This window comes from Panicum virgatum, chromosome 8N (genome assembly GCF_016808335.1).
Source record: "Panicum virgatum strain AP13 chromosome 8N, P.virgatum_v5, whole genome shotgun sequence".
In the NCBI taxonomy this organism is placed as follows: domain Eukaryota; kingdom Viridiplantae; phylum Streptophyta; class Magnoliopsida; order Poales; family Poaceae; genus Panicum; species Panicum virgatum.
In genome coordinates, this window is record NC_053152.1 from 10,554,037 (window position 1) to 10,577,775 (window position 23,739).

Sequence of the window (23,739 nt, forward strand, 5' to 3'; positions counted from 1 at the left end):
TCAATCTCTCTAGTTCGCTCTTCGTTGTAGGTCTTTGTCTGATTTGAGGTCTGCAATTGTTCGATTGGGGTAGTACGTGGTTTGAATTTGAGGATTTGAGGTAGGTTTGTGTTCAGGTTTAGATTTGTGGGGATGGATTAGGGAATTTGTTTGTGTTCGACCTAGTTCTGTAGGGTCTAAAAAATTGGGGATCTAATGAGAGGTGCCTGAACTATGTTTCTATAGGTTGCCTGGTATTCCTCTCGATTTGGGGTGTGTAAATTTTGTGTATTTGTGTGTTCATCAATTTCTATGTTTTCTTACTTGTGTCATCGGTTAGTAAAGCTAGGAAATGCATCTGGAGGTGACTAAGAGTGTCAGATTAGCACCAGGTGTTTGATGGAATCCAACCATTCGCAAGGTGCTTGGAGGTAGCTGTTGCTGTGGACCACTGTGTAAGTTAACAATTGTTGAAATGATACCACCTGATATACTTTTTTATTAGTACCTCCTCTTTGGGATTAGGAATGACATGACCGAAACAAACTGTCTGTACTAAATTTACTAGTTAACAATATCTTGTTTGCATGATTTTTGACAGTATTCTTTGTCTTGTCCATGCGGGGTACCTAGTTACGTTACTTGCATTGTTGAGCTTAATTCCTAGATTTCACTTGATATGCAACCTTATATGTTTTTGCTAAGGATAAATTTTGATTGACTATAGGGTTGTGAGATCCCTCAGCCCTCATTTTAATAAGAAAATCAATAAGACATTAGCCTTTCATATGTCTGACACTCGAATTTATGTCTTTCTCACTGTTTGCCAGTTCAGAGATGCATGTGTTGTGTGATTTAATTAGTAATCGTTTGGGATTGTAGCACGTCATTAGCTTAATTATTAATTATTGTTTACAATATTTAGGCAACATTATAACATTGAAACTTGTGTAATTTAGATCTACTTACTACAAATTTTTTCTACCAAACAAGGGTAGAGACCTTGTAGATTCTACTGTACGAGCTTGTATCTTTTTTGCACAGTGTGGGATTTAACATGATATAGATGTTAGTCCTAAAATATTTTCTATGCTAAGATAATGTCACTTTTAGGATTAGTGGAGCCTTTCGCTATGTGTCGGTGTCCCGACCCGGGGGCCTGGATCCCAACTAGTAAATGCTGCGTGTTTCCTCGTCCCAGATGATGATGCAAGAGGCAACACAGTAACGCACGGTTTATCTTGGTTCCGGCCGCGGGGCCGTATGTCCAGCAAAGGGGGTGTGCGAGGGCACTATATTATCTTGCACCCGATGTGCTTGTAGTAGGGGGTACAAGCGAGGCGAGAGAGGGAGGAAGGCTCCCCGGTCTCTGCGTGAAGAGGGGTTGAACGTGGCAAATAGGGATGCCGGAGCGTAGGAAATGATGGATCTCATCTGGGAGCGTCTGAGCGTCCTTCGAGAGAGAGTGTGTCTGAGCCTCTGAGCATCAGAGCGAGAGTCCGAGGGCCCGCCTCCTCCTTTTATAGTCACAAGGGGGGGGCACATGAGTGGGCGTGGAAGTCGTCGTTTTTCCCGAATCGCGGGGTACAGTGGTCGGATACTGTAGAAAGTACACTGTGGGGCATGACGTTGGGCATGCGTATCGTCCTTGGTCTTGCGGAGATCGTGCCGGCGTCCTGCCCGTCCTTGCGGGTGGCGTGGTCGTCGTTGGTGTATGGTCTTCTATATACGACACGGTGGAGTTCGGTGGGCCCTGCGGACTTGGGTCCTGCACGCACCAGCAGTAGCGGTAGTGGGGTGCACGGTCCCGGACCCCCTGGTAGGAGCGCGGTCACGCGCACTAGAAGGTCCGGGGGACATGTGGAGGTCCCGGGCCCCTTGAGGGGGGAGGTCCGGGACTCCGCGCGTGTGTACTGAGCGCCCCTCTCTGAAGGGCACGTGACGTCGCCGAACCCCTTCCTCAGCGGGAGGCGGGTCCGGTTGGTCGGTGTAGGCAGAATAGTAATGGGTGCAGTGCAGAGCCTGTCTTGTCTCGCGTCGCAGGTCCCACAGTGCTGCTACAGCATCCGAGATGGCAGAGCGGTGACTGAAGTCGGCGGATGAGACCCCGGTCACATCCACTGTGGGAATGGCGGCCCGACGCCACCCGTCCTGGGAGCCGTGGAGGAGTGGCTGGCTTTTAATGCCTCCGTACGGCGAGTGGTTGAGTGGCGGGGCCGTTTGTCCCTTATGCCGAGAGGTGGCCTCGAGCGAGGCGGAGATTAATTACACCCTCGAGGGTAGGTTTGCTACCCTCGAGCGAGGCGGAGATGTTTTGCCCGCTCGAGGGTAGGTGCGCTACCCTCGAGTGAGTCGGAGATGTGGGACGCAGCCGAGGGGTCTCGACGGGGACCCTCGAGCGAGGCGGAGATCGTCCCGCGGGTTCGAGGGGGATGCGAATGGGCCGCACGCTGTGCTTCTTTGAGTCCTTTCCTTCAGATTGGAAGGAGGCCGTGGGCCTTTGTGTTTTGCGTTTTAAGGCGATCTTAGTACCCCGATTAGGGTGTCCCTAATCGTGGTACCCGACAGTAACCCCCGAGGCTTTGGTCGAGTCAGGGGATTCGGCCAAAGGGTGATTCGGCGACTACCCCCCTTGACGTGATCAGTCAAGGTCGCACACCCGCCAGACGCGCCTGAGCGCCAGCCCGGAGGATGTGACAACACGCTGGTCGGGGTAGTGCGCCCGTGGGAGTACTTTGAGGCGCGCGCCTCTTTGTTTGTTTGTTTCAAGGACAAGACGTGTCCGCGTGCTGAGGGGGGTCAGGGTGACGACGGCGTCTGCTGCTTGGCAGCTGGCACTTCCGTCGCACTGTCCCGCACTCAGGGCCTTGGCCCTGCCTTCCCTGGTTGCCTGGCGGTGCGCCGTTCGAGGGCGGTCGGCCTAGGCTGATGCTGCTCCGCTAAGCGTCCAGGGACTCAGCTCCGCTTTATTTCGTTTGGTCGCGTCTTGGCGTGGTGACCGAAGGCATCTTTCCTTCGTGGAGTGCCGCGCTGTCACGGGCGATCTAAGCCTCCACCCTTCGATAGGCTTGAAGCTTGGTGCCCGGCGCAGCTATAAATAGGGGTCATGGGGTTCCCTTTCCTCTCCAACCTCCCAGCTCTGTCTTCTAGCATTACCCAAGTCTTAATGTTTTCCTTTGCCTTTCGTGGCCGGCCCCTAGATGGGGTGGCCTAGCTTTTTCAGGCCTTGGCTCCAGAAGAATGCTTGCGAGCGGTGGGGGAAGACCAGAGAGGGCGTGCGCACCATCCCTCTGCTTCAGTGGGACTAGCAGAAGAGCATTGGGCCCGTGGGGTCCTGCTTCTGCGATGTCCCTTAGCCTGAAGGGGGATGGAGACGCCTGACCGTGGTGCTGGCGCCAGGTCCGGCGACTGTTCTTCGCATCGTCCCCCCCGGCAACAAGGTTGCTCTTGGGGAGACGGCGCGGAGGGCGCTGTCCGCCAGCTCGACCCCCCGCGGAGTCTTTGATGGAGGAGACGCTAGAAGAAAGCTTGCGAGGAGAGTATCCCGCTGGACCCGTGCGGCCTGGGGGCTACTCCTCGCATCCCTAGCAGCCTGGCCGTTGAGTCAGCCAGGGGCTCGGTGTCCTTTCTTCGTCACTCGTTCCTCCCCAAGACAGGGAAAATTGCCACGTAGGTGGCAATGTGTTTGTATCTTTCGATGGCTTCGCGCCGGTAACCCTTTGTAATCTTTATTTGTATTTGAACAATAAAGTCCCATTTCTCCTCTACGGGGAGGATGACCGAGGATATAGGGGAGTACAGAGAGTTACGACCCTCGAATATGTGTGAAGTCTCCTTCGCGGGGGCGCGTCAGTGCACCCGCGGTTGTAGCCCCCGAGGCCTTGTAGGAGAGTTTCTGCTCGTCCAAGGGCTATAAACATTGTCCCGCTGGGTTGCCCCACCGGGGTGGCCGTCCAGCGTCTTTTTCAGCCGGCATCGGCACTCTTTCAGCCGGCCTCGGCATTCTCAGTGCTGGAACGACGACCCGACGTTCAGCATATCCGTCGGGAGAGCGCACGTAAATAGCGGAGGATTTGGTTACACACGTGGAGCTTCGTAGTTGGGAGTCGTCGACTTATTCGAGGGTGCGATCGAAACCGTGGTGTGCGAGGAGCCCCCGAGCCCAGGCCCACGTGAAGGCGTTCAGGGGAACCATCGGCTTTGATTACGACCCTCGTCGCCCTTCCGTAGGGAGGAGGGGTGAAGCGCACCATGCTACCCATGCCCGGGCCGCGAGCATTGGCTGCTTCGGTGAGCTATTAGCGGGAAGTTCAAGCGGACGTCCGTGCCCCGTTCGATAGGGGTCGGCTCGTGGTCCATGGACACGTCTCATAGAGCGCTCGCGAGGGTTCGCTAGGCAGGGCTCGGACCCATTCGATAGGGTCCGAGGGCTCGATGCTCTCCCTCGATGGGATCCCCCTTCTAGGCACCCTCGACTGGCCTTGAACACTGCGCAGGATGTCTCGAACTCCGCGTTCGAGGGTAGCTTGTATGGCACATCCCTGCAGTCCCTGACTCTGGTGATCTGGGGCGCCTGTCGAACCTCCGAAAGGCCAAACTTCGAACCCCTGATCAGTAAGGCCTCGAAATGCGATTCCTTCGATTGTAAAGGGACCCCTGAAGGAATATTCCGTCTTGATTCGAAAACGACGCAGAGTCGCGAGTCACGCGCGCGGGTCTCCCGCTGGTGGTGGGCGGCGTGGCCCGGTTCAGGCGACAGCCTCGGGTAGGTGAAGCGGCATGGGTGGCGGCTGGAGGATGGGTCAGTGCGACAGTCGCGCCGCGCCCGCCGGTTACCGTGCCGCAATTATTGTTGCGTGCGCGCGTGGGAGATTCCGCGGTCGCGGGGCCCAGCCGTCAGCGATAGCGAACTCTACCATATTCAATGCGGTAGATTTGGGTCGTGGCGGAAAGTCCGCCCGTCGTGGTGGATAAAAACGAAGAGAGAAGGGGGTTGTTTGGGCTCACCTGGCTATTTGCCTCCATCCCACTTTACCTTCCCCGCCTCCCCTGCATCCTGAGCCCGTAGCCAAGAGCGAAAGGAGGAAGAGGAAGGAGAGGGAGAGAAAGCGCACCTTAGCCATCCCAGAGCCTTCGCTCCCACATTCCCCCTCGAATCGAAGGAATGTCGGACATCCAGGAGCCTTTGCCGTGGGGGAAGTCCTCCGCCACCGTGGCGGTCCTGGAGCAGTTGGTCGCCGACCGGCTGCTGCCGCGGATCACCGACTCGGGGGCGCCGGCGTGGATTTCCCCGCATCCGGACGTGACCGAGCCGAAGCCCCCGCAAGGCTACGTCGTGAGCTTCGTGCGCCTTCACGAGCGAGGCTTCGGCGTCCCCGTCAGCAGATTCATGAGGGTGTTGTGCGACTATTACGGAGTGGAGCTGCACAACTTCAGCCCCAACGCCATCTCGCAGGCGGCGGTCTTCGTCGCCGTCTGCGAGGGGTACCTTGGGATAGAGGTGCACTGGGATCTCTGGATCCACCTGTTCCGCGGCGAACTCTTCGTCGAGAGCGGGCGGGGCCAACCGAGGCGGTTCGCGCGCGCCGGCGGCCTGACGTTCCACGTGCGTCACTCCCGGAGGAACCTCTACATCCACAGCAAGATGACGACAAACAACGTCGGGTGGAGCCGAGGGTGGTTCTACCTTTGGAACTACCGTGGCGCGCTCCCGGCGTTCACCAACAGGGTGCTCCGGGAGCGACCAGCGAAGTGGGATTGGGGGGTGTCACCCCAGCGCAACAGGACAAGCTCGAAGTCCTCACCAACGCGCTGGCGCACCTGGCGAGGAAGGGGTTGACGGCGGCAGCCGTCATCGCGAACTTCCACCGGCAGAGGGTGATCCCTCTCGTGGAGAGGGCCCTGCCGATTTTCCAGCTCACCCCCGGGAGCTAGGTGGAGGGCTCGAGGACATCGTTCAAGCTGCTCTCCCGCACCACCGCCGCCCGGAGGGCAAAGTATGCGGTGGCGGAGTTCCCCCAAAATCCCGAGGATCTTTGGAGGATCAAGATGCGCCCCGAGACGGGGTACATTTCTCTAGTAAGTTTTAATTTCGAGCCCGCTGTGTGTTGTGTAGCCCCCTTTTCCTGACTCCATCTCGGACGTGCTTTGCAGGGGTTGTGGTGCGGCACCTTGAAGCCCCCGGTCCTGGAACAACGCCTGATCAACCGTCTCCACGCGGAGAAGATGAAAAGGTGGAAGGACGCGTCAGAGGCGAAGGTTGAGAGGAGGAGAAAAAGGAAAGCGAAGCACGACAAGGCGTGCAAGATTGCTCGCGCGGAGGGGAAGACGCGGCCCGCCACGCCCGAGTCCTCGGAGGAGGACGAGGAGGAGGCCTCGGGCGCCGAGGACCATGCTCTGAGGGGCGATGAGGCGGCGGAGGTTGCGAGTCCCCCACCGTTCTACCTGTGGGACGATGACGAGGGGGAGCCGGCGGCGCCGGAGGTGACAAGGGTCGTGGCGGAGCCATCGGCGGGCCCATCCCTCGAGGGTGCGGAGCGGGAGCCGTCGCCTCCGGCAGCCGGTGAGGAGACGCCCCCGTCCCAGGTGCTGATCCGTGGCGGCGAGGCTACAGCGGCGCGGAGCCGTCCGTGCTGGCAGACTCGAGTCACCAGGCCGACACGAGGGGGGCGCCCTCGGGGCAGTCTTCGAGGGGCGGCATGGTGCCGCGGGCTCGAAGAAGCGCCACGAGGAAGCGAAGCCTGAGCGCTCGATCAGGGTAAGTAAACTTGGGTTTCGTTTTTGTTGTGTGTTTGGTGGATTTCTTGATCCTATTGTCCCCAACTCGTGTTCCTTGATTTCCAGCCCCGGGGCCGGCCCCAAGGATGCGGTGCAGCTCGCCCCGGCTAAGGCCCTCAAGACCGGGGCACGCAGCACGCCGCACACGGCGCCGCAGCCCCTGCTTGCCGTGGACCTCGAGGCGGCAGCCGCGAAGCTACGGGAGGCCATGGCTCGAGGGGCCCAGGCGGCGCAGCAAGCTCGGGCACAGGAGGAGGAGGGCGACGACGGCCAGAGCGGTGCCGAAACAGCCGCTCAGGCTGCCGACACCGAGGAGACTGGTCGGGGGCGGCGTGGATGACGCCGTCCTGGCAGTCACTGAAGTCGAGGCCGGTCCGGGCGATGCGGTTAGCGCCGCCCGACCGGACACAGGAGGAGAGACCGGCGGGGGCGCGCAGGAGCGCCCCGCCGACCAAGCAGAGGAGGAGACCCTCATCCTCGAGCCCCCGAGGGCCGAGGGCGAGGGCGTCACAGAGGAGGAGACGGCGCCAAGGGCGCCGGGGGCAGAGGGAGCCCCCGTCTCGGAGCCCACCGAGGCCCGGGAGGAGGGCACCGTCGCGGTGGTGCCCGCGCCAACGCCGCAAGGGTGCGCGGCGGTGGTGGTGGAGCTGCCGGACAGCAGCGAGGAGTACGGGGACTCGATGGACATCGACCCCGATGCTGCGGCAAGCGCCGCCGCGCACATTGCCGAGTTCGCATTGGCCAGCGCGAGTGTGCTCGAGGCAGGGACATCCGAGGGGCCCCATCACGGGGCGATCGTCCTGTTTGGGCCCCCTCGGAGTTTCTCCGCAAGGAGCAAGAGGAGGAGGAGGCCTGGAACGCGCAGATGAGCGTTGGTCGTGAGATCTTGCAAGCCCTCGACCGCGCCTTCCAGCTCCATCAGAATGCGGATTACCAGGTCAGCCAGGTAAATATTTCCCCCCGAAAATTGCTCGGATTCGGTCTAACTTTAACGTGTCTTTACCCACGTCTTTCCTCTTGCAGCGGCTGAGGGAATTCTCGCGCGAGAAGAGCGCCGAGATGACCCGGATGTACTCCTAGATGAGCCAGCTTGGGCAGCACAATGCCAAGCTAGTGCTCAAGAATATCGAAGCCGACACCAAAATGGCGGATCTGGGGGCGCGTCAGCAGGCGCTGGAGGAGGATCTAGCGCGGGTTGCCGGTGAGCGGGACATCCAGAGGGCGGCAGCGGAGCAGAAGGCCCAGGAGGTCGAGGCGCAAGCTGCCGAGCTGCAACGCCTCCGGACGGCGCTCGAGGAGAAGGCTCGGGAAGCCGAGGCGCAGAGCGCCGAGCTACAGCGCCTCGGAACATCGCTCGAGCCGCAAAAGACCGAGCTCCTCCACAAGGAGGTGGCCATAGCTGCGCTCACCGGGACCCTCCGGGAAATGGGCGAGGCCCTCGAGGGGAAGGAGGTGGCCCTCCAGAACATGGGGGCCGCTCTTAGGGAGAAGGAGACCTCCTTGTCCTCGCTCGAAGAGGCCGCAGAGGAACATCACGGGTGAGTATCTTCGAGTTTTCGTCGATTTGTTTCTTTTCGTAGCTTACATTGATTTCCTTTGTCCAGAGCTGAGGCAGAAAGTGGCGGACGAGTCCGCGGCAAAGGAAGCAGTCCACACTGCGCTCACGGCATCACAGATGGAGTTTGCTGAGCTGGAGCAAATCGCCGTGAGCGTGTGTCAAGAGCTCGAGGGGGAGGGTGCCGTCTCGGGTAGTTCGGTGTTCAGCCGCCTGTGCGCTCTAGGCGGCCGGATTGCCGAACACGCCAAGAGCACCTTCTGTCTCGGTGTCCTGCGGGCCCTCGCCGTGGCCTCGACACACTACCTCATGGATCTCCAGAGAGTGTCGTCGGGGTACGTCGTTCCCGATGATGCTGATGCGGACGCCGCGTCGGCCGTCATGGACGAAGCCGACGCAGCCGCGGAGGAGTTCGCCACCGTCCTCACCGAGAAGCTCGAGGCAGACATCCCTCCCATCGCCGAATTCGACGCCACTGAAGACCAGCAAGGGGGGATGGTAGCCTGTAGAAAATTTGGGCCTCGAAGCCCATGTAAATAGATTAGTGAACATATCATAGTCGCGCTTTTGTAATCGCATTTTATGAATATATGAGAAATTCGTTAAATCGATTGTGTGGCCCGTCGAGGCCTTGTGCGTTCGAGCCTATGTTTTCTTTACTTTATTTCCGTGTTCTCGTATGCGACTTAGATAAACGTCTGTGAGGAATTTCACGTTCATAAGCAACGTAGGCGTAGGGTGGTGAGGGGGGTGCCGTATCCCGGAGGCGTTGGCGGCCCCACGACTCGGCCAGCCCCGTACCGTAATTGCTTACGCCTCGCGTCCATTTTTTCCAAGGATATGAGAAGCTAAGGGTCGAGACGGAAGTATTTCGAAAAAACATTGGCGATTTTTGGGGACGTTCGGGGGTTCCCCCCGTAGTAGCCCCCGAGGGAGGTTTGGCTTTGCCGAGGGTAAAGCCAAGCGTACCTCAATGTTCGTGCGCATCTGAGCCCTCGAGGGTTCGGAAGGTTCCCAAAAATATACAAGCAAAGCGTGCTTCTTTATTATTTTCGGGAAATTGAAAATGCGGACACAAACAATGTACGAAAAGTTCGAAATTCTAAGGATAGAAGCGACGTAGCTGTTGTATGTTCCAAGCGTTGGTGAGGACTTCTTTGTCGTTCGCCAGCTTGTACGTGCCGGGTTTTAACACCTCGGCGATTATGTACGGTCCTTCCCATGGAGGTGAGAGCTTGTGGCGGCCCCTATTGTCCTGTCGAAGCCTCAGCACCAAGCCCCCTTCGTTGAGATCTCGGCGCCGGACCCTCTGCGCTTGATACCTTCGCAAAGACTGCTGGTAGTGCGCAGAGTGGAGGAGCGCCACGTCTCGAGCCTCGTCCACTTGGTCCAGCGAGTCTTCGCGAGCTCGCTGGTTTTGTTGATCTTGGTATGCCTTGAGCCTTGGCGATCCGTACTCCAAGTCAGTGGGGAGTATGGCCTCGGCACCATAGACGAGGAAAAACGGGGAAAAGCCCATGGCTCTGCTTGGGGTCATCCTCAGGCTCCAGATGACCGAGGGTAGCTCCGTGAGCCACCTCCGGCCAAATTTGTTCAGCTTGTTGAAGATCCTTGGCTTCAATCCTTGGAGGATCATGCCATTGGCACGCTCCACTTGCCCGTTCGTTTGTGGGTGTGCCACAGCCGACCAGTCCACGCGTATGTGGAAACTGTCGCAGAACACCAAGAACTTCTTGCCTGTGAACTGGGTGCCGTTGTCGGTGATGATCGAGTTCGGGACCCCGAACCTGAAGACGATGTCGTTGAAGAATAGAACTGCTTGCTCGGATTTGATCTTGCCGATGGGTCGAGCCTCGATCCACTTGGAGAATTTGTCAACCGCCACCAGCAAGTGTGTGAAGCCCCCGGGCGCCTTCTGCAGCGGACCGACGAGGTCCAGTCCCCACACGGCGAACGGCCACGTGATAGGGATAGTCTGCAGTGCATGGGCCGGGAGGTGTATCTTTCGAGCGTAGAACTGGCAACCCTCGCAGGTCCGCACGACGTCTGTGGCGTCGGCGACCGCGGTGGGCCAATAGAAACCTTGCCGAAACGCGTTACCCACGAGGGTGCGTGGCGCAGCGTGATGGCCGCAGATGCCGGCGTGGATGTCGCGGATCAGCTCCTTACCCTCGGGGACGGGGATGCATCGCTGCATGACGCCCGAGGGACTGCGCTTGTATAGCACGTCGTCGATTAGAACGAAGGACTTGGCCCTCCTGGCAAGGCGCCGTGCCTGAGCACGGTTCGAGGGTAGGGTCCCTCGAATCATCCAGTCGAGATACTGGACGCGCCAATCATGCGGAGTGGGGGCCTCGTCAACTTCCATTGCCTCGGCCTCGTCTGCGGAGGTAGTCCTGAAGTCAATGTCCATGGGCTCGACCTTGTCCGCCGGGGGGTTTCCCGCCGGAGGGCCCAGCGGACGAGGGGCCTGGCTCCGTCGGATCCTTGAACTCGACGGAGGGTTTGGTGATGTCGCGAGCGAAGATGTTCGGGGGGACAGTGGTTCGCCCCGACGCGATCTTGGCTAATTCGTCGGCGTCCTCGTTGTACTTGCGCGGGACATGATTGAGCTCTAGGCAATCGAACTTGTCTTCGAGGTGGCGCACTGCATTGCAGTATGCCTCCATCTTTGGGTCGTGGCAGCTAGATTTTTTCATCACTTGGTCGACGACGAGTTGAGAGTCGCCGTGCGCGTCGAGGCGTTTGACGCCAAGCTCGATGGCGATGCAGAGGCCGCTGAGGAGGGCCTCGTACTCCGCCATGTTGTTCGATGCAGGGAAATGCAAGCGTATCACGTACCGCATGTGTTCTCCGAGGGGTGAGATGAAGAGGAGGCCGGCACTGGCGCCGGTTTTCATCACCGACCTGTCGAAGTACATAGTCCAGCATTCGCCCTGGATTTGTGGTGGGGGTAGCTGAATGTCCGTCCATTTAGCCACGAAGTCGGCCAAAATTTGGGACTTGATCGCTTTGCGGGGAGCGTAGGTAAGGGTTTCTCCCATCAGCTCCACGGACCATTTGGCAATCCTACCCTCGGCTTCCCGGTTGCGGACTATCTCTCCCAAAGGGAAAGGCGAGACCACGGTGACGGGATGGGCCTCGAAGTAGTGGCGTAACCTACGCCGAGCCAAAACCACTGTGTAGAGCAGCTTCTGAATCTGCGGATAGCGTGTCTTAGTTTCAGACAACACCTCGCTGATGTAGTACACCGGCCGTTGGACGGGCAGAGCATGGCCCTCCTCTTGTCTTTCGACCACGATCACCGCGCTGACCACTTGGGTAGTCGCAGCTACGTACAAATAGAGGGGCTCGCCGTCCGTGGGTGGCGTGAGTATGGGGGCGCGAGTGAGCGACGCCTTCAGCCCTTTGAGGGCTTCTTGGGCTTCGGGGGTCCACGTGAAGCGTTCGGTTTTCCTCAAGAGTCGATACAGGGGTAAGCCTTTCTCGCCGAGACGCGAGATGAACCGGCTAAGGGACGCTAGGCATCCCATGACCCTCTACACCCCCTTTAGGTCTCGGATCGGTCCCATCCGAGTGATGGCCGAGACTTTGTCAGGGTTGGGTTTGATGCCCTGCTGGGAGACGATGAAGTCCAAGAGCATGCCTCGAGGCACCCCGAACACGCACTTCTCGGGGTTGAGTGTTACCCCCTTGGCCCGTAGGCAATCGAATGCGACCCTGAGATCGGCAACCAGGTCGTCCGCCTTCCTAGTTTTTACAACGATGTCGTCGACATATGCCTCTATGCTGCGCCCGAGATGGTCTCCGAAAACGTGGAGCATACATCGCTGGTATGTGGCTCCGGCGTTTCTGAGGCCAAAGGGCATCGTAACGTAGCAGTACATGCCGAAAGGTGTGATAAAAGAAGTCGCGAGCTGGTCGGACTCTTTCATCTTGATTTGGTGGTAACCGGAGTAAGCATCAAGAAATGATAGAAGTTTGCATCCCGCAGTAGAATCTACAATCTGATCAATTTGTGGCAAAGAGAACCTTCGGACATGTCTTATTTAAACTAGTGTAATCTACACACATCCTCCAGTTTCCAGTCTTTTTCTATACTAATACGGGATTAGCTAGCCATTCGGGATGGAATACCTCCTTGATGAATCCGGCCGCCAAAAGTTTCTGCAACTCCTCGCCGATCGCACGGCGCTTGAGCTCGTCGAAGCGTCGCAGGCGCTGCTTCACCGGCTTGGAGTTTGGTCAGACATCAAGGGAGTGCTCGGCGACCTCCCTCGGTATGCCAGGCATATCCGAGGGGCTCCACGCGAAGATGTCAGCGTTGGCGCGGAGAAAATCGACGAGCACCACTTCCTATTTGCCGTCAAGGGTGGCGCTGATCTGCAACGCCTTGTCGTTGGGGTGGCTCGGGTCAAGGGGCACCTTCTTGATACCCTCGGCGGGTTCGAAGCTCCCGGTGTGTCGGTGCGTGGAGTCCAAGGCCTCGCTTGCCATTTTGTCGAGGGTGGCTGCGAGGGCCTCGTCCTCTGCTTGAGCCTCCGCGCACTCCACGCACTCGACGTCGCACTCGTAGGCGTGCTCGAACGAAGAGCCGATGGTAATGACGCCCTTTGGACCCAGCATCTTTAGCTTGAGGTAGGTGTAGTTGGGGACGGCCATGAACTTGGCGTAGCAAGGACGGCCAAGGATGGCATGATAGGATCCTCGAAACCCCACCACCTCAAAAGTGAGTAACTCCTTGCGGAAGTTGGCTGCTGTGCCGAAGCATACAGGCAGATCGATCTGGCCGAGGGGTTGGACGCGCTTCCCCGGTGCAACGCCATGGAATGGCGACTTGCTGGGGCGAAGCTTGTCCAGTCCGATCCCCATGAGCTCCAAGGTGTGGGCGTACATGATGTTGAGGCTGCTTCCTCCGTCCACGAGCACCTTGGAGAAGCGGGTGTTGCCGATGATGGGATCGACAACGGGTGGATACCGTCCCGGATGCGGGACGTAGTCGGGGTGGTCCTCGCGGCCAAAGGAAATAGTGTCCTTCGACCAGTCGAGGTAGGATGGCGTGGCTTTGGTGACGGAGAAGACCTCCCGGCGCTCACGGTTGCGTTGCCGAGATGTCATGTTTGTCGTTGCTCCTCCAAAGATGAAGAAGACGTTCTCCACTGGGGGGAACTCGTCATCTCCACCTTTGTCGTCCGCATCCTTCTTCTTATCTTCGTCACGATGCGCGACGCGGTTGTAGTATTTCTTGAGCATCTCGCACTGCTCAAGAGTGTGGTTGATCAGGCCCTTGTGGTAAGGGCACGGCTTCTTAAGCATGTCGTCGAACTGGCCACCACCGCCTCGAGGGGGGCCTCGAGGTCCTTTGCGGTCCGGGGCGGCAGCGAAGGCCTCCTCGGAGTCCTCTGCCTGCCTCGACTCGCGCTGGTTTGGTGGGACCGACTTCTTTCCCTTCCTCCCCCACTTCTGTTTCTTGGCGGGGGCGTTGGGTTTGACGTTGCTGCCCTCCGCGGGCGCATCGTCCTTGCGCTTGCTCGACTTGTCGTCGAAGATGGCACCAACAGCCTCCTCACCGGCGGTGTAGTTGGTGGCAGCGTCGAACAGCTCGTTGGTGTTGGTCGGACGGCTTCTCGCGAGCTCATGCACCAGGTTCCTGCACGTCGTACCCTCGAGGAAGGCGTTGATGACCTCGACGTGGGTGACGCTGGGGAGCTCGGTGCATCGCTTGGAGAAGCGCCGCACGTAGTTGCGCAGGGACTCGTTGGGCTTTTGGCGGCACCCTTTGAGGTCCAAGGAGTTCCCAGGGCGCACGTATGTGCCCTATTAATTTCCCACGAAGATCTGGACTAAGTCGGCCTAGTTGTGGATCTGATCCGCAGGCAGATGCTCAAGCCACGTTCGTGTGGCGTTAGTAAGGTGAAGAGGAAGGTTGCGGATGATGACCGCGTCCTCCGTCGCGGCGCCTAGCTGGCACGCTAGGCGGTAGTCGTTGAGCCAGATTGCAGGGTCAGTCTCGCCCGAGTACTTGACGAGGGTGTTGGGTTGTCGAAAACGCGGGGGAAAAGATATTCGGATTTCCCGGCTGAACACCCGGGTGCCCGGAGGCTCCGGTGACTCACCCCTGTCGTGCTCAGGGTCGAAGCGTCCACCCCGTCGAGGGGTGTACCTCCTACCGTCAATGATGTTGCGGGCGTCGCTGTCACCGACATGCCCGCGCGTGTCACGGATTTGCTCCCTTACGGAAACTCTGCCGACGCTCTCGTGCACCGAGGGTGCCTTCGCACCGGGCGCCACGGCTGCCTTGCCCTTCCCTGCTGGTGGCGTGTGCACAGAAACCTCGCGGTCCTGGTGCGCAGTCCCGCCAGGCTGCTCCGGGGCTTTCGAGCGCATACGAGACGCAGAACTCTCGGCCTGCTGCACGGCAGCTTGCTCGATGAGCTCCTGTGCCTCACGGTGCAGGTTGCGGCCCGAAGGCGTCGATGGCTCGGGCATAGCTTGGAGCAGATAGGCCGCAGCGACGAGTTTTTCGCTGGCCGTCTTCAGTTCTAGGGGTTTATCGATGTTGTCGTCGGCCAGGATGCGCTCCCGGGCAACACGTCCCGCCGCCTGGGCGTGTGCGCCGCGCGCGGTACGCTGCTGCTCGAGTGCGGTGCGCAGCTCCTGGGTTTGCTGACGCTGCTCGTCAAGCTTGGCTTGAAGCTCCTTGAGCTGTGCCAGCTGTGCTTGCCGCGCCGCCGAGCTTGACGAAGAAGAGGGGGCTGCAGGCGGGACCGCCGGTTGGATCGCCTGCGCGTCTGCCCCGCCATTCCCGTCATCACCCGGAGTGTTGTCGTCCTGCCCGTCCGCAAGCTGGACCATGAAGCACTCCCGGGAAGGATCGAAATCCCCCTCGCTGGAGTCTTCAGAGCAAGCGAGACAGTAAGCCGTCACCAGCTGGAAAGAGGGGAGAGCGTCGGGGTCGCAAACCCCGGAGTAGTCCTCGGCCTCCTTGGCCGTGAAGTTGTTCATGAAGAAGTTGACGTCGTCGGCGATCGAGCTCGCCGTTTCGGGATAGAGTTCGTCAGGAGACGATGCGATGAGGCTGCGGATCGACAGAAGATGATGACCCGGCAGATCCTCATGCTTGGTGAAGATAGTGCTGATCGAAGAGGCGTAGGTGTGAGCGGCAGTGCTGCGCATCCCAAAGGGGAAGGGCGAAGGCGAGGTCGAGCCCCCCCTGGGAGGCGCCGGCGCTGCAGCAGATAACAGTGTCGGCGCAGATGACGCCGAGGCACGTGATGATGAGGCGATGGCCCCGTTGGGCACGATGCTGGGTTGCGACATGCCAGCCTCAACCCACGTGGGGGAGCTGTGGCGTGCCGCATGGCGCCGCTCCGCGCGTGCTTGTCGCGAACGGTGGCCCGAAAGCCCGTTGCGCTGGGCTGGTGGTGTCGGAGCGACGAGGTTGCGTCTGGGCGAGAGGAGCTGCATGAGGTAACCGTTGCCGGTCGCTCTGAACTCGAGACTCCCGAACCAGATCACGAATCCCGCTGGGAGCGGATCCGAAACGCCCATAGGGTATGGGCTGGATCTGCCTGCCATCCCTGGAGATCAAAATGGGAACAAGAGAGAAAATGTCACGCAGAGCCCCTACCTGGCGCGCCAACTGTCGGTGTCCCGATCCGGGGGCCTGGATCCCAACTAGTAAATGCTGCGTATTTCCTCGTCCCAGATGATGATGCAAGAGGCAACACAGTAACGCACGGTTTATCCTGGTTCCGGCCGCGGGGCCGTACGTCCAGCAAAAGGGGTGTGCGAGAGCACTGTATTATCTTGCACCCGATGTGTTTGTAGTAGGGGGTACAAGCGAGGCGAGAGAGGGAGGAAGGCTCCCCGGTCTCTGCTAGAAGAGGGGTTGAACGTGGCGAATAGGGATGCCGGAGCGTAGGAAATGATGGATCTCGTCTGGGAGCGTCTGAGCGTCCTTCGAGAGAGAGTGTGTGTCTGAGCCTCTGAGCGTCAGAGCGAGAGTCCGAGGGCCCGCCTCCTCCTTTTATAGTCACAAGGAGGGGCGGCGCACATGAGTGGGCGTGGAAGTCGTCGTTTTCCCCGAATCGCGGGGTACACTGGTCGGATACTGTAGAAAGTACACTGTGGGGCATGGCGTTGGGCGTGCGTATCGTCCTTGGTCTTGCGGAGATCGTGCCGGCGTCCTGCCCGTCCTTGCGGGCGGCGTGGTCGTCGCTGGTGTATGGTCTTCTTTATACGGCGCGGTGGCGTTCGGTGGGCCCTGCGGACTTGGGTCCTGCACGCACCAGCAGTAGCGGTAGCGGGGTGCACGGTCCCGGACCCCTTGGTCGGAGCGCGGTCACGCGCACTAGAAGGTCCGGGGGACACGTGGAGGTCCCGGGCCCCTTAAGGGGGGAGGTCCGGGACTCCGCGCGTGTGTACTGAGCGCCCCTCTCTGAAGGGCACGTGACGTCGCCGGACCCCTTCCTCAGCGGGAGGCAGGTCCGGTTGGTCAGTGTAGGCAGAATAGTAACGGATGCAGTGCAGAGCCTGTCTTGTCTCGCGTCGCAGGTCCAACAGTGCTGCTATAGCATCCGGGATGGCGGAGCGGTGACTGAAGTCGGCGGATGACACCCCGGTCACATCCACTGTGGGAATGGCGGCCCGACGCCGCCCGTCCTGGGAGCCGTGGAGGAGTGGCTGGCTTTTAATGCCTCCGTACGGCGAGTGGTTGAGTGGCGGGGCCGTTTGTCCCTTATGCCGAGAGGTGGCCTCGAGCGAGGCGGAGATGAATTACACCCTCGAGGGTAGGTTTGCTACCCTCGAGCGAGGCGGAGATGTTTTGCCCGCTCGAGGGTAGGTGCGCTACCCTCGAGCGAGTCGGAGATGCGGGACGCAGCCGAGGGGTCTCGACGGGGACCCTCGAGCGAGGCGGAGATCGTCCCGCGGGTTCGAGGGGGATGCGAATGGGCCGCACGCTGTACTTCTTTGAATCCTTTCCTTCAGATTGGAAGGAGGCCGTGGGCCTTTGTGTTTTGCGTTTTAAGGCGATCTTAGTACCCCGATTAGGGTGTCCCTAATCGTGATACCCGACACTATGCACAAATGAACAGTAAAAATTGTTTGTTCCAAGCATTGATGGTGTGTTAGTGTCAGACTTGATTTATATTTGACTGATGCTAGGATTTTTTTAGTTTGGTGTGAATTAATGGTGAACTTCTGTTGTTTTCGTTTAATACAAAGCCGGATCCTGCTTTGATCCAGATGATGGCAAATGTTTTCAGTTTTCACCAATGTGAGTTTGGGGCACGTGGTTGTCTCCTTCACATAGACCATCAAGGCTATGGAGCCCTTCTTCTCGGTGCTCTTCTTAGTCCTGTTCCTATGAGAGGTAATTGGTATGTGGCTGCCTCTTGAAATTTGCATTCTGTTGCATACTAGTGTGTCATGAATTTATACATCTTCTCTTTCAGTTATCCCATTCAAAACTACCGCTTTGAGTCATTTGACAAGAAGCAGTTAAAATGTAAATTTATTGTTGAAAACATCTACTGTAATTTCACATTTTTTATCCTTTTGTAGGCTGAAAGGAGGAAACTGTCTAGGATTACTACCAGAGAGACCCAGTAGCAACAAACCAAGTGCACAACCTTCTATTGAATAGAAGAAGGTTTTTTTTTTAGTTGGAATTCGATTTTTTTTTCTTTACCATGATGGCTATAGTGTAAAAAAATAATTTGTTCCACTTTTGAGCTCACCATGCGTCTTTATCATTAATTTGGTGAGTGAGATGAGGTTACTAAAAGAACTAAATTTATTAGGGGAAGATACAATGTTCAAGTAAACGCTAGGCACCAGGCAGGCGCTAGCCTTTTGACTAGTGCTAGGAAGGTTAAACGTAGGGTCAACGTAGATTAAACATAGACGTTAGGCTTTTGTTTAGAGTTTAATCTCGACTAAATAAAGTTTAATAACATTTTTTTGAATCTTGGGAACATAACTTTGCTATAAGATCAATATTTTCTGGTATATTGCATGAATATATGGGTGCAAATAGGCGCCCCTATGGGTATCCACCTTCCCTCTTTAGTTAAAAAGTTTGTACTAGTTTTTTCAAAGTGGAAGTTCATTTTGAGAAACTATAACAAATTTTTATACTAAAGAGGGGCAGTGGATACCCTAAGGGGGACCCATTTGCACCTCTACATGAATATGTAGCACTGGCGGAGCCTCTTGGAGGCCAACCTGGGCCCCGGCTACCCTTCCTCCCAAAGAATTTACGAGGCTTTGGTTTATTTTGGTAGTCCGCTTATTACAAGCAACTCACGTATCCGAGTTCATTCATGGATCTTGCAGGACTATCCAGAGAGGACCACGTGCAATCATGTCTATTGCTTTTCTTGCATTTTGCATCGTTTGACTGTGATTGCTGGATAATGTGTCGCGACGCTCTCTTTTTATTGTATTCGCTAGCTGTTGCTACCTCACCGGCTGCGGAGCTTGCTGGGCACTGTCGCCTGGACATAGGAAGAAGAGCACAGGGCTCCTAAGGGGCTACAACTAGTCCCTTTGTTGATTCTTTTCTAAAACTTAACCTTGCAAGTTCATAGATTCATAGTTTTTGGTGATAACTTGATTTTTATGCTAATTGCTACCCTCAAAAGCTTAGGTAGCTAGGTTTATATTATTTGATGCCTCACGCATACTTATCTAATACCATCGCCAAGCTTTCTCTCCATTGCGCTCTAGGGCGCCATGACATGTGACACTTAAAGCTTGCCTGCGGTGCGGCATGTTGGCTCTTTGAGCTTGAGCCTTCACAAATTGGCCCCCCCTTAATTTTATCTCACGCTCCGCCACTGTATGTAGAGTGCATATTCGCCAGCTACAAAGGCAGAGCTAATAAGGGATTGTCTCTTAGATCTTAAACAACAAACAAGGTACAATGTGTATTTTTTCCTTGTGCCCTTTTCAATGTGTTTTTTATCCAGAAATGTATGTTTAACTTGGGGTAGATTGTCATTTCTGTGTATTTTCATGCAATATACAGAAATAAAGCAGTAAATATTTGCTTTCTTTGTTCTCCACACCAACATATCAGTTTATTTTTTGATTATGTATTCGGGGTGGGGACAAAGAGAATGTGACGACTAGATAGCTGGAGCATCAATTTTATTTTCATGTTTGATGTAAAGATGGATCAGGAGAAATTTGAAATTGTAACTTTCTTGTAAGCCCCCAAAAAAATTGTAACTGTTTGGTTTGTTGTAATTTTTAGCTTTTATGTTGGCATCAAAATGGGTTTGAAAAAATGTTATTGTAAATTTATTGTCAAGCCAAAAAAAATTTGTAACTTTTTTTTTGGGATGCTTTGTTTACACTGCAGTTGATAGAAATATGCAGTTTTTCAGCTCAAATGTGATGCATTGGGTCATTTGACAAAACTACCGCTTTGAGTCATTTGACAACTAGTTAAAAACTTAAAATATAACTTTATTGCTGTGTACATCTACTGTAGTTTCACAAATATTTTTTATCCTTTTGTAGGCTGAAAGGAGGCAATTAGGATTTCCACCAGAGAGATCCAACAGCATGAAACCAAGCACCACCTGCTGTTGAATAGAAGAAGATATCTTTAGTTGGAATTCTATTTTTCTTTTTACCAAGATGGTTATAGTGTAAAAAAATATATTATTCCAGTTTTGAGCTTACCATGTGCCTTTATCATTAATTTGGTGAGTCAGATGAGGTTATTAAAAGTCTTAAACTTCTTAGGGGAACACAACTTTGCTACAAGATCAATCTCTTCTGGTATATTGTGTGAATATGCAGAGTGCATTCGCCGGCTACAAGGCAGAGCTGATAAGAGATTGTCTCTCATATCTTAACAACAAAACAAGGTACAATGTGTAGTTTTTTCCCCTTGAGCCCTTTTCAATGTGTTCTTTAAACAGAAATGTATGTTTAATTCGGGGTAGATTGTTATTTCTGTGCATATTCATGCAATATACCAAAATAAAGCTGGAAATATTTGGTTTCTTTGTTCTCCACACTAACACATCAGTTTGTTTTTTTATTATGTGCTCAGGGTGGGGACAAAGAGAATGTGAGACTAGATAGCTGGAGCATCGGTTTTATTTTCATGTTTGGTATGAAGATGGATCAGGAGAAATTTGTAATTGTAACTTTCTTGTAAGCCCAAAAAGATTGTAACTATTTGGTTTGTTGTAATTATTGACTTTTGTGTTGACATCAAAGTAGTTTTGAAAAAAAAATAGTGTAAATTTATTTTCTAGCAAAAAAAAACTTGTAATTTTTTCTGGGATGCTTTATTTACACTCCAGTTGATAAAAATATGTAGTTCTTTGGCTCAAATGTGATGTATTGGGCCGGCAACATTAGCAGGCCTCCAACAGAACAAAAAAATAGCCCTAAACTAACTTGTCAGCAGACCATTAGTGCGCCCGTGTGTCTTTGATAAAAAAAATTAACAACAGTCATGCAACAATAAACTACCGGGACCATTAACAGCGAAGAACACAGGGGGCAATAGGTGGATGTTGGATGACTGGAATAGGTGATTGATGGATAAGCTATTTGTCAATCGATTGACAAGGAGACACATCCATACTTTAATTAGCACTGCTTAATTACTAAATATTTTTTTAGAAAAAAACTACATTATTTAGTCCTCACAACCTAATTATTTGTATACCAAATTTACTTATGGAGACATTGAATCTTGAGTTGTGATATATGCCCACAATTTATAAGATATACATATTAGTATTAAATATATTACGTAGTACTGACTAATATTATGTAATAAACTATCATCTAACTAATATTATCTAAGTGTAAAGTAAATTACTATATCTCATCTAGTGTATTATGTGTCATTGTAAAATTAATATACAGAAATCACAAATAATAAAATATCTACATCAACTAAGATGTGCAAAAAAATCGAGATTTTGAAAAAAAACACTGAAGCCAAGCCTAGATCCGGCAAGGCTTCGTTAGTGCCTCCCCTCCCCTCCCTCTCCCTCTCCCTCTCCCTCTCCCTCTCCCTTTCTCAGAATTAAAATGGCATTTACAGCCATTTTTTTGCCTCTTGTAGGGCTGGGACCCACCCCACCGGATAGACTCGATCGTAGTAGCAGGCCTGTACCGCCACTCGAATTGGCCGAATGTACTACCGCTAAGAGTAAGCATTATAAATCTACATCAGCAAGGCGGTTTGCTGGACATGTAGGAAAAAAAAAAGCATCGCTGGCAGTGAGAGAACGAAGAGAGAAAAGGAGGTGAGCGTCTCGGCAAACGCCGGCTGAAAGCGGACGATTTGCTCTCCGGTGCAATTGTTCTACCTCCCATTGGCTGTGGCAGGCCGGCAGTTGTGAGGTCAGACCCTACCACCGTTTCAATTGGCTACTTTTGTCCTACCACCGGTTAAAATGGAGATAAAATAAATCCCCAGATTGTCCAGCCGAATTTACTCCTACAGCCGGTTCAAATGGCTGTAGCCATTTCAACCGACGGCGCGAGCATATTCCTGCTAATTTTTCACATCAATGTATAATTCTACAAAATCGTAAAAAATAAAGAGAGAGAAAAATTAGGGTCTCTAAGCTGGAAATCGGATTCCTCTAAAAAAAGAACTGGAAATGATCAGATCCTCTCTCAGCGATGCTGTGTTCTATATCCGTCCTCTTAAAGTCTGAAGAACCTGATGCTTCATCAGAAATGTACAGTATCATATAATGCGCAGTCTCTGCATAGGGCAGGGCAGGCAAACGAGTTTGTTGCATCAGCCACTCCATAATGCACAGACTTGTAGTCACGACGACGTCGATGTTTGGATAGATGGGCAGTGATAGACACAGGATCGTCAAGGAGCTAGCTAGCCGCTAGCGAGGAGGCGACCCTTTGAGAGTGCAAGCAGCTAGCTGAGTGATCGATCCTTGGCGTCGCCTGAAAAACGAAAGCGACCAGTAGAAATTTACACAAGTTCTGCACAGGATATATATGTAAAAATAACAGAAAGTGCGCATCCTGTGGATCACTGTCAGATGTCGAAGAATTACGCCGCCGAAGAAGATAATGGATTGATGGATAGATGAAAGAAATAATCAAAGTTGCCAGGTCATTTGGCTTATCGTGAAAGAAGGAGACGACGCTGCTCTGCTCATACATACAATAATTCATTTCTTAATTTGCAGATCTTTTTTTTTCCTGAGTGATGGTGATGCATGAATACAATTCCATGATAAGAGCTAACGGATGATCGATCTTTCTCTTTGGATATTTCAACTGTGCTGCTGAATTGGTTCTAGAAGCAGAACACAAGACCGGGGCTTCGGGATAAGGCTAATAAGCTGCTGAGATGTCACTGGATCAGGAGTCATGCTCATGCATCACAAAAGGGAGGTCTTAATCTGGCTGGGTTGATGATCAGGAACTTGGTTGTGTTGCTACATATGCATGTCCTGATCCTTTTTTTTTTAAAACTGCATGTCCTGATCCTGCCCTTGGAGTAGTGTTGCTTTGCTTTAGATTACATCTCAGCGTACGTACGTCTGGAAAAAAAAAAGCTTTTCATTTCTCCTTTTCTCTGATCAAGTGCGTGGCCCATGCATGCATTGTGTAGCTTCTCTGATTCGGCTGTGATGCAGGCCCTTGTGTTTGTGTCTGGATCAAGATAAGATAGACAGTGCACGTACCTTTCAGCAGGATGCATTTGCTCTAACTTTGATGTCCAAAGTAAGTATTCGTTAAAAAAAAAGAAAGTTGCCGTCGAAGTGCTAGCTTCTAGAAGCAAAGCAAGCAATCCAGGAACTGATGGTCCCTTTTACCAGCTAATAATACTAACGTGGACGGTTGAGTCAAGAGCACGATTATACGACTGTTCTTGAACAGGATTCTGTTCAGTTAAGAAAGCAAGCAAGCAAGCCGCAGCTCCCTGACACGGATCGTAAAGCAGCGGGTCCACATGCCATTGACTTCCGATGCACCTGTAGTGCTAGAGATCGAGCATATGGTTCTAGAAGCAAATAAAAGCAGGAGATGGAGCGATCTGAAAGAGACGCATGCATGCCAGCAGGAAAGGGACAGGAGAGCAGACCGAGAGAGATGATGGAGCTTGTGCTGGATCGAGGGTCCTACAACAACCCACATTTGCTTATATATAGATAACGCTAGCAGGCTGCTTTCATTAGTATATGATTAATAATCTTCATTAGCTCTACTGCTCTACATCGGCTTGTTTGGTTTGGTTTGGTTCAGCTCAGCTCAGCTTTAGTGGTGGGGTACGGCCTGTGCACCGTTCAGGATGCGCCATGCATTGCCTGCTCGAAGCTTGCTACTACTTTTAGCCGTTGAAAAGTTACATCGGAATGCATAATGAATCGACGAAGTGCTACTACTATAGGTCGTAGCTAGATGCT

The 23,739-nt window shown here is 54.1% G+C and overlaps 1 long non-coding RNA gene across 5 annotated transcripts; it reads left to right on the plus strand.

The window, feature by feature from the left end:
• The first annotated feature begins 17 nt into the window (after positions 1-17).
• Positions 18-20,671, plus strand: LOC120686489. Of its 5 annotated transcripts, none has more exons than XR_005680210.1 (6): positions 18-434; positions 17,561-17,694; positions 17,879-17,966; positions 19,166-19,236; positions 19,844-20,196; positions 20,385-20,671. It is a non-coding gene; the product is annotated as an uncharacterized LOC120686489 (long non-coding RNA). The 5 variants fall into 5 exon arrangements; XR_005680209.1 differs by having other exon boundaries at positions 17,561-17,687; XR_005680208.1 differs by having other exon boundaries at positions 17,581-17,694.
• Positions 20,672-23,739: the final 3,068 nt, after the last annotated feature.